The following is a 10,000-nucleotide window of genomic DNA, read 5'->3' as shown; positions in this document are numbered from 1 at the left end:
AAAGAGAAGGAAGGGAGGGAAAGAGAAGGAATGGAGGGAGAAAGAGAAGGGAGGGAGGGAAAGAGAAGGAATGGAGGGAGGGAAAGAGAAGGGAGGGACGAGGGAAAGAGAAGGAATGGAGGGAGGGAAAGAGAAGGGAAGGGAGGGAGGGAAAGAGAAGGAATGGAGGGAGGGAAAGAGAAGGAAGAGATACGAGGAAAGGGAGAGGAATGAGGGGAGTGGAGGGAGGAAGGGAGGGAAAGGGGGAAGGGAGGAAGGAAAGAGCATGGCGGAGGGAGGGAAAGAGAAGGAAGGGAGGGAGAAAGAGAAGGAATGGAGGGAGGGAAAGAGAAGGAATGGAGGGAGGGAAAGAGAAGGAAGGGAGGGAAAGAGAAGAAATGGAGGGAGGGAAAGAGAAGGAAGGGAGGGAGACAGAGAAGGGAGGGAGGGAGGGAAAGAGAAGGAAGGGAGGGAAAGGGAAGGGAGGGAGGGAGGGAAAGGGAAGGGAGGGGGAGAAAGAGAAGGAAGGGAGGGAAGGAAAGAGAAGGAAGGGAGGGAAAGGGAAGGGAAGGAGGGAAAGAGAAGGGAGGGAGATAAGGGAAGGAAGGGAGGGAGAAAGAGAAGGGAGGGAGGGAGGGAAAGGGAAGGGTGGGAGAAAGAGAAGGGAGGGAGGGAAAGAGAAGGAAGGGAGGGAGACATAGAAGGAAGGGAGGGAGAAAGAGAAGGGAGGGAGGGAGGCAGAGAAGGAAGGGGGAGAAAGAGAAGGAAGGGAGGGAAAGAGAAAGGAGGGAGAGAAAGAGAAGGAAGGGGGAAAAAGAGAAGGAAGGGAGAGAAAGAGAAGGAGGGGAGGGAAAGAGAAGCAAGGTAGAAAGAGGAGGAAGGGAGAGAAAGAGATGGAAAGGGAGGGAAAGAGAAGCAAGGTAGAAAGACGAGGAAGGGAGAGAAAGAGAAGGAAGTGAGAAAGAGAAGGAAGGGAGGGAGGGAAAGGGAAGGAAGGGGGAGAAAGAGAAGGGAGGGAGGGAAAAAGAAAAGGGAGGGAGAGAAAGAGAAGGAAGGGGGAGAAAGAAAAGGGAGGGAGGGAAAGAGAAGGGCGCGCGGCGCCGGCGCGCGTGGGCGTGCGGGGGGGGCGGGCCATCGGGGCCTTAAAAAAAATCGAATCATAAAGGGAGAAAGGGGATAACAATAAAAAAGAAAAAAAACTAAGGAACAGAGGCGAGAGGAAAATCTAAGTGTAAACTTATAATTTCAAGGGAGTCTAAGAAGGTAAAAAGGGACAAACCCTTTATGGAATGACAGAAGTAAGTAGAAAGCAATAATATAATTTAACAAACTCAATAGGAGAAGGGAAAAAAGTGGTACGGGAAGACGTAAAAAAGAAAAAAACAAATAATTAAAAGGAGACTAGGATGAATAACATAAATCAGAAAAAAAGAAAAAAAAAAATATAAAGAGTAGGAATCCAAATCAAATAAATAAATAGGGGAAGAGGGAGCAAGGGAGAGAAATAGAAGGAAGGGAGGGAAAGAGAAGGAAGTGAGAAAGAGAAGGAAGGGGGAGAAAGAGAAGGGAGGGAGAGAAAGAGAAGGGAGGGAGGAAAAGAGAAGGTAGGGAGGGAAAGAGACGGAAGGGAGAGAAAGGGAAGGAAGTAAGAAAGAGAAAGATAAGAGGGAAAGAGAAGGATGGGAGGGAAAGAAAAGGAAGGGGGAGAAAGAGAAGGGAGGGAGAGAAAGAGAAGGAAGGAGGAGAAAGAGAAGTAAGGGGGAGAAAGAGAAGGGAGGGAGAGAAAGAGAAGGGAGGGAGAAAAAGAAGGAAGGGAAAGAAAGAGAAGGAAGAGAAAGAAGGGGGAAGTGAGAGAGAGAGAAGGGTGAGGGAGAGAAAGGGGGAAGGGGAAGTGATAAAGAGAAGAAAGAGAGAGAAAGAGAGAAGAGAAGAAAAAAAAGAAAGAGATGCAAAGGAGAATAGAGAGAAAGAAGGGGGCGGAGAGAAAGAGAAGGATAATGAAGTGAAAGAAAGAGAAGAGAAAAAGAGGATAAGGAGAAATAGGAGGAAAAGACAGAAAGAAGGGGGCAGAGGGAAAGAGAAGAGAGAGAGGGAAAGGAGAAAGATGAAGAAGAGACAGAAAGAAGGGGACAGAGAGAAAGAGAAGGATAAGGAAGGGAGAGAGAAAAGAAAGATAATTACGGAGAAGAGAAAGAGAAGAAAAAGAGAGAAACGAAGGGGACGAAAGAAAGAGGAGAATGAGGAAGAGAGGTAGAGAGAAGAGAAAGAGAAAGAGAGAAAACGGAGAAATGGGGAGAAAGATGAAAGAGATAGAAAGAGTCATAAAGGGAGAGAGAGAGGGAGATGAAAGTGTGGAAGAGGAAGAAAAGAAAGAGACAGAGACTCAGAGAGACAGAGAGAGTGGGGGGTGAGAGAGAGAGAGGGAGGGAGAAAAAGAGATGAGGCTGAAGATAAGAGAATAAGCAAAAGGTAATCAGAAAGAGAGGTAAGAGACAAAGTAGTAGAGAGAAGGATTAATGGTAATGGTGATGATAATTACAACTATAACAAAACAATTATGATAACAATGACGATAATGATAATAGTAATTATAATAATGATAATAATAGTAGTAGTAATGATGATAGCAATAATGATAATGATAATGATAATAATAATAAAAAAATTAAAATAATGATAATAAAATAACAATTATAACAATAATAATAATAATAGTAAAAATAATAATAATAATGATAATAATAATAATGATGATAATAATAATGATAATAATAATAATAATAATAATAACAATAATAATAATAACAATGATAATGACAATAATGATAACAATAGTCATGATAATAGTAATAGTAATAGTAAACAGTCTAATAAGATTTTTACTAGTTATAAGACCGAAACGTTCTAAATGTTGAGCAATGTGAAAACACCTGAAACTACATTTATTTAATGAATAAGACATGTTTTTTATACAAAGAGGCTGACTATCGCGCCATGTAAGGGTAATTAGCAAAGATATAAACAGAGCTTAAAGGCCAATTAACTGATGTAACGTTATTAAAAGTTTATGGACAAACAAGAACAAACGCTTTTAAGGTCACCAGACTTCCCAGGTCACCAGGCTTATGTTCATCGAGGTCACGGGAGTCTGTTGAGGTCACAGGAGAGTAACAAGCCCTTTTTTGACAGTTAATAGGCATGTCGCCATCGTATACGGCGTCCATGATGTGTTTACGTGTGCTTAATGCTTTGTTGTTGTTTTTTATATTCATTTCCTTATGTAACAAATTCAAAGTGTAAATAAGCCTAACTCTGAAGTGTTAATAACCATTATTCTTAAGGAAGAATTCAGATGGACCAAGGACTTAAAAAGAAAAGTTATCCAAGAAGGAAAAAAAAATGCTATGACCCTGCGCCATTTACCCTTCAAAAGTTACGAGTCCTTGGAGGCTCTTTGGTAAACATGCCGGTCCTGGAGGCAAACACCGGCCCGGAATCTGGTGTTCGTAGACGCGGCTCCCTTCCATAAATTACACTCTTAAGATGAGACACGCAGTGGTCGGGACTTTTTATGGGGCGGAGGCGTGAAGGTTTGATAAAGAAAGGTGATGATCCCGCGCTCTCTCAACACCGCCATTGTGGATGAAGATTTGCGCGCGCTTTTTCTTTCCTTCGCCTTTTTTTTATCGTTTTAGGTTTTTTTCTCTCTCTCGATTCACTTTATCTATCGTTATTTCTATCTCTCTTTGTCTCTCCGTGACCAATATATCAAGGGCCTTCTCTCTGTTCTCAGGTTTATGAAGAGGGATGTGCAGAACTCCCACTCAAATTAGACAGCTCTTAATGTCACTCAAATTGGCGGTCTTTCTTTGCTATCTGTCCGCGAAGTTTAATTATTAACGATGCACCTTAATCTAGAATAAATTTGGCTCTGATTTATTGGCTGAGCAACAAAAACATTTCCCTGAACTGCTTTTTTGCGATAAGGGTCGTATCTCAATTGAAACGAATGACAACTTGATTCCTAAGCGCTTCGCTGTGATTATTATCTGTCTTTGTTTGTTTGTTTGTTGTGTTTGTGTTTGTTTGTGTGTTTCTCTGTTTGTTTGTGTGTGTGTGTGCGTGTATGTGTGTTTGTACGGACGTGTTTATGGGTGCGCGTTCGTGGGTGCGTGTGTGTATGTGCGGGCGTGTGTGTGTGTGTGTGTGTTTGTGTGTGAATATTATTTCTAATATAACCGCTTTTTCAAATACATGAAAATCGTAAACAGTAACATGAAAATTGAGATCAATGGATAACCAATGTTTTCACGTGCTTAGTGTGTGTGTGTGTGTGTGCATGGTTATGTGTGTGTGAGTGCGTACTTATTTATGTGTGTGTGTGTTTATGCACAAATAGTAATGCACACACACACACACACACATAACCGTACGCACACATCCACGTACCGAACTACTGAACAGCCCCTTCTCTCACGCCCATTGTGAAAGCGAGCGCAGGGTTAAACCGAAATCCGGCCGACTCTATCTAACACAAACAACCTCACCCACATTTCCGTGACAGCGTGGGCGTGGGCGTGAAGAAAGGAGGAGAAGGGTGGTAGGAGGGGGGAGGAGGGGAGAAAGGCAGTTTGAAGAGGATGGAAACAGGAAACAGATTGATGTGTTGCAAACGGGCGTGGTGGGAATTCCTCTATGATTTTATTTATTTTTTATTATTATTTTTTTTTAGATTTATTGGGTATTATTATTATCACTTTCATTATCATTATCATTATTATTATCATTTAAATTGTGATTATCATCGTTATTATTAGCTTCGTTATCATTATCAACGCCATTTTTATTATTATCATTGATATCATCATTATCCTTAAATTTATTATTATCATTATCATATTCATCATTAGGATGGTGATATTCCTGATTTTTGTTATTATCGTTATTATTATGATCATAATAATAGTTGTTATTATTATCAATATTAACATAATTATATCACTGTTAACATTAGCATTACTACTAATAATAATCCTCATCATCATTATTACTATCATCATTATCAATATCATAACTTTGATTAATACCATAACGCATAATGAACACCATTTTTATCATTATCAATATAAGTCATTTATCAGTATTGAAACTACTCAATTGCTAATTACTACGATCAATGTTGGTATGATTCTCACATACTTTTATCTTCATTTTTATCACATTTCATCTCTAAGAATCAGGTAGACTATTTTGTCCCGTTTTTCCGTTGCAGTTTTGCAGTGGGAAATGGTGAAATATAATGAAATATCATGCAATATCATAACCGCCGTTATAATAGCATGATTCGGTACTAAACATCCGTCATTATTAATTATATTGAAACTTTTTTCCTTTTAGTTTATCAGAATTTAACAGAAAATAACTTTAAAAATGAAACTACGACAAAGCTTATCCTTTACATTGAACAATGAAACGTAGATGATAAGGGAAGTAATGAAATCGTTAAAAAAAACTAATAACGAGAAAACAGAAGATGAACGATAATTTCGAATTTCAAACGATAACGGAACCACTACCGACTTTCCCGCCAAAACATAATGGCCTCTTACTAATAACAACAAAAATAACGCTGGGTTTTTCTTTTTTTTTTTTTTTTTTCTTATCCCTCCTCGACCGTCTTAGAGTGTGATCTTTGTTGTCACTGATGCACTCCAGGCGAAAGGAGCTAAATGCATATTAATTTACGTCAGAAACTGTTATCGTAATGGATGCCAAGTGGTCGGTCGTAGAACTCCGCTTAATCGCATTGGATTCTCTCATTTGCAGTTTAGTTTATTTTGATATCTTTTTCTTTAGTGGTACTGTTCTTCATCTTATCTTATTGATACGCCTCGAATTAAATTATCGCGGGATAAGTCGCTTGTATGAATGATAAGAATATTAGTCAATTAAACGGACTGGTTGTTTGGCTTGGGAAGGAGGTGGTCTCACGGGAGGGAAGGGTAGGAGGGGGAAGAGGGGAAGAAAGAGGGAAGGAAGAGGGGAGAGGGGGGAGCAGAACTAGAGAGAGGAAGAAAAGAGAGGACGCCAGGCACTCTATCCCCCCCCCAAAAAACACCCCTCTCCCCCCTTTCAGAAAGTCGAGGTGTGGGAACTGGCACCCACTGCAGCATATTCGACCCCCAGGGTGCCACGCTACTTGAATATCGCGGGGAAGAAGTTTTTCGTGAGTGCCACAAGGGAGGTCGGGTTCTGGCTCGGCACTCCTCTGTTGTGTGTCTCAGCCGCCAGGTGCTATTGCCCGGACGATGGTAACAAAGTGACTTAGGGGGCCAGTGGGTAGGGTAGGGTCGGGTACGGTAGGTTAGGTTAGGAGGTGGTGTGGGGTGGGCCTGATATAGGGTATAGGAGGGTGGGGGGTGGATGGGGGGGTTATAATGGCACTAGGAGCTTAATCTTGTTTCGATTTTCCTCTCGATTTGCTCCGGGATGATGAGTCGTTTCTGAGGCACTCCCAGCTGGCACTCGTCATGGGGATGGGTGACTCATGGCACTCTTCATTTTATTTATTCGTATGTATAGATAGGTGTATATATGTGTATGCGTGTGTGTGTGTGTATATATATATATATATATATATATATATATATATATATATATATATATATACATATATATATACATGTATATATACATGTATATACACATTTGTATACATATATGCATAAGTATACATATCTATCTATCTATATATATATGCATATATATATGCATATACATATATACATATCTTTTATATATTATATATATATATATATATTTATATATATATATATATATAGTATTAGTAAATATATATGTATATATTATATGTAGTTATATATACATATATATTATGTATTATATATATTATATATATACATATATATTTATATTATGTATGTATATGGTGTCGTATACCATATAATATTATATGTATATATATATATATATATATGTTATATATATCCTATATATCATATACATACATACCATTACATACAATATATATTATATATAAAATATATATACATATATATACATATATATTATCTTGTATATACACACAACAAATACAATACATATATATATTTATTATATATATATATAATATATATATATAAATAATATATACTATATATATAATTACATTATATATTATATGTATACACCACACACTTTATATACATACATACTTTTTATTATATTATATATAGATATATATATATATTATATATATATATTTATATATATTATTTTATTTATACATATTCCATAGATACTAACTAATGTCAATTGCATTAGTCCATCGTTTTTTTGTTTTTTTTTAATATCAGTTACATTTTCATTATAACCAACCCCCAACCCACCCTGCCTCTAATACCAAACCCACCCTCCCCCTTCATCTCTCCCCCTCAACCCCAACCCCTCCAAAACTCCAACCCCCATCCCCTCTCCCACACCTCCCCACCCCACCAAACCAACCATCCCCCCAACCCAACCCCCTCCCACCCACTCCCAACCCACCCCCCAACCCACCCCACCCCTCTCCCACCCCTCACCCCACCCACCCAACCCACTCCCCACCCCTCACCCCACCCCTAACCCAACCCACCCCACCCCAACCCACCCCACCCTCCCCTCTAACCTCACCTGGCTCAATCCTGCGGTAGGTCTCGCCGTTCGCCGTGTGCAGGATGGTATCATAGGCTGTAGGAGACCAGGAGGCTGGGGCAGGTCATGGTTGCGTTCCACCTGATCACGGAATGGTGGGTTGATGGCGTGGGCCGGTCGACCAATCTCCTGTTGGGGGTGGTGGGGGGTGGGAGTGGGGGGTGAGAAAGAGGGTGGGGGGGGGGGGTGAGAAATAGGGGAGAGATAAGAGGAATTGAGACGATTGAGATTGGGTGGGGGGGGGGTTGGGGTGGGGGGGGGGGGGGGGGGGCGGGGTAGGGGACGGGGGACTGTGGGGGGGGGGGGAGGAAGGCGGGGGTTGGGGGGGGTGGGGTGGGGGGGGTGGGGGGTTGGGATGGTTGGGGGTTGGGGGTAGGGGAGGGGGGTAAAGAAGGAGTGGATTGGTGGGTATGAGGGGAGGAGGGGGAGGGGAAGGGGGGTTGGTTGGTAAGGGAGTGGGGTAGGAGGGAGGGAGGGGGAGGGGGAGTAGGGAATAGGGAGGGAGAGAGGGTATAGAGAGGGTCTGATAAAGGATAATAAAGGGGATAGGATTGGTGGTTGGGGGGAGGGGGTGGAGTGGGGGGAGAGGGTTGCGTGAGGGGAAAGGGCTTCTGTTTATTCTCTTTTTTCCTTCTTTCTGCTTTGTTTTCTTCTACTTTTTCTCTTTTTTTTTTTGTTTCTTTTGTTTTCTTCTGGTTTATTTTTTATCACTGTTTCTTCTCTTTTCTTTTCTATTTTTTTTTTTTTTTTACGCTTTGGTTTGCTTCTCCTTTTTATTTCCTTCATCTCCTCCTCCTTCTCCTTCTCCATCTCCATCTCCTTCTCTTTCTTCTTTTTCGTCTCCCCCTCTGCCTTCTCTTTCTCCTTCTCCTTCGTCTTCTCATTCTCCCTTTTCTTCTCCTCCTACTCCTCCTTTTTCTCCTCTTTCTCCTTTTCCTCCTCCTTCTTATTATTATTTTCCTTTTTCTTCTTCTTATTATTATTATTCTCCTCCTCCTCCTCCTCCTCCTCCACTTCCTCCTCCACCTCCCTCTCCTTCTCTCACCCTCTCCTTCTCCTCCTCCCTCCTTCCTCCTCCTCCCTCCTCCTCTTCTCCTCCACCCTACTCTTCTCTCTCCACCTCTCCACCCTCTCCTCCTCCTCCTCCTCCTCCTCCTCCTCCTCCTCCTCCTCCTCCTCCTCCTCTCCTCCACCTCCCTCTTCATCAGTTTTTCCTTCTTCGTTATTTTTCTCTTTTCCTTTCTTTCTTTTTTCTTAAAATATTTTCTAAAACATTCATAGGCAAATGAATCATTGAATCGATACATCATTTTCATTTTTCAAGCGTCTAGATTTTCCTGGTATCTTTTTGCAATTTTAAAAGTCTTCAGAATGAATGTTGCAATGTCTTTTTTTCAGCAGATAAGAAATTTTAATTGAAACTCATTTCATTCATTAATATATGCACAGGTTTTTGTGATGAATATATATATATAAAAATTATATATATATATATTTATATATATTATATATATTTATATATATATATATATATGTGTGTTGTGTGTGTGGGTGTGTGTGTGTGTGTGTATGTGTGTGTGCGTGACCCCCACCCCACCCCCCCCCCTCACCCCCCCCACTCACTACCCCCCCCCCCCCCCCTCCCCCCCCCCGCCCACCCCCCCCCCTCCCCCCGATCATCTCCTCCCGCTGTGTGTGTGTGTGTGTGTGGTGTGACCTGTGTGCACCTGGGTGTAGCGTATTATAGAGTGTGTAGTGTGTGTGCAGTGTGTGTGTGTGTGTGTAGTGTGTAGTCGTGTGTGTGTATGTGGGTGTGTGTGTGTGGTATGAGTGTGGGAGGGGTGTGTGTGTATGTTTATTATAGGTTGATATAGTATATATCCCCCTTATACACTAAACCTACATCACTCACCCGAGATGATTTTGGTGTGTGTTGGTGTTAGTGTTTGTTGTGTACAGTTTTGTGTCAGGTATGTGAGGGGGTGTATGTGTGTGGGTGTGGGTGTATTGTGTGGGTGGTGTGTGTGTGGTGTGTGTGGGTTTGATTGTGTGAGTGAGTGTGTGAGTGTGATATTGTGAGTGTGATTGTGTGTGTATGTATGGGTGTGGGTATATAAATATATAAGTGTGTGGAAGTGTGTGTTTGTGTGTTAGTGTGTGTGTGTGTTGTTGTGAGTGTGAGTGTGTATGAGTGAGTGAGTGTGTGAGTTGTGTCTGGTGAGTGTGTGTGTGTGTGTGTGTGTGTGTAATGGGTGGTGGGACTATATATCTTATGTGTAGTGTTGTGTGTGTGTGTGTGTTTGTGTGA

General features: G+C 41.4%; 1 pseudogene across 1 annotated transcript in view; it reads right to left on the bottom strand.

Annotated features, from left to right (window-relative positions):
• Positions 1-10,000, bottom strand: part of LOC122248042 (uncharacterized) — a 203,449-nt pseudogene that overhangs the window by 41,638 nt on the left and 151,811 nt on the right. The window contains exon 8 of the transcript XR_015190721.1: positions 7,672-7,821. The product of XR_015190721.1 is annotated as an uncharacterized LOC122248042 (transcript). The remainder of the gene's footprint in view (positions 1-7,671; positions 7,822-10,000) is intronic.

The sequence above is a fragment of the Penaeus japonicus genome, unplaced genomic scaffold (genome assembly GCF_977035675.1).
Source record: "Penaeus japonicus unplaced genomic scaffold, GWHDUDI00000001_assembly GWHDUDI00000039, whole genome shotgun sequence".
Taxonomy (NCBI): Eukaryota; Metazoa; Arthropoda; class Malacostraca; order Decapoda; family Penaeidae; genus Penaeus; species Penaeus japonicus.
This window is presented reverse-complemented; position numbering and strand designations above follow the sequence as displayed.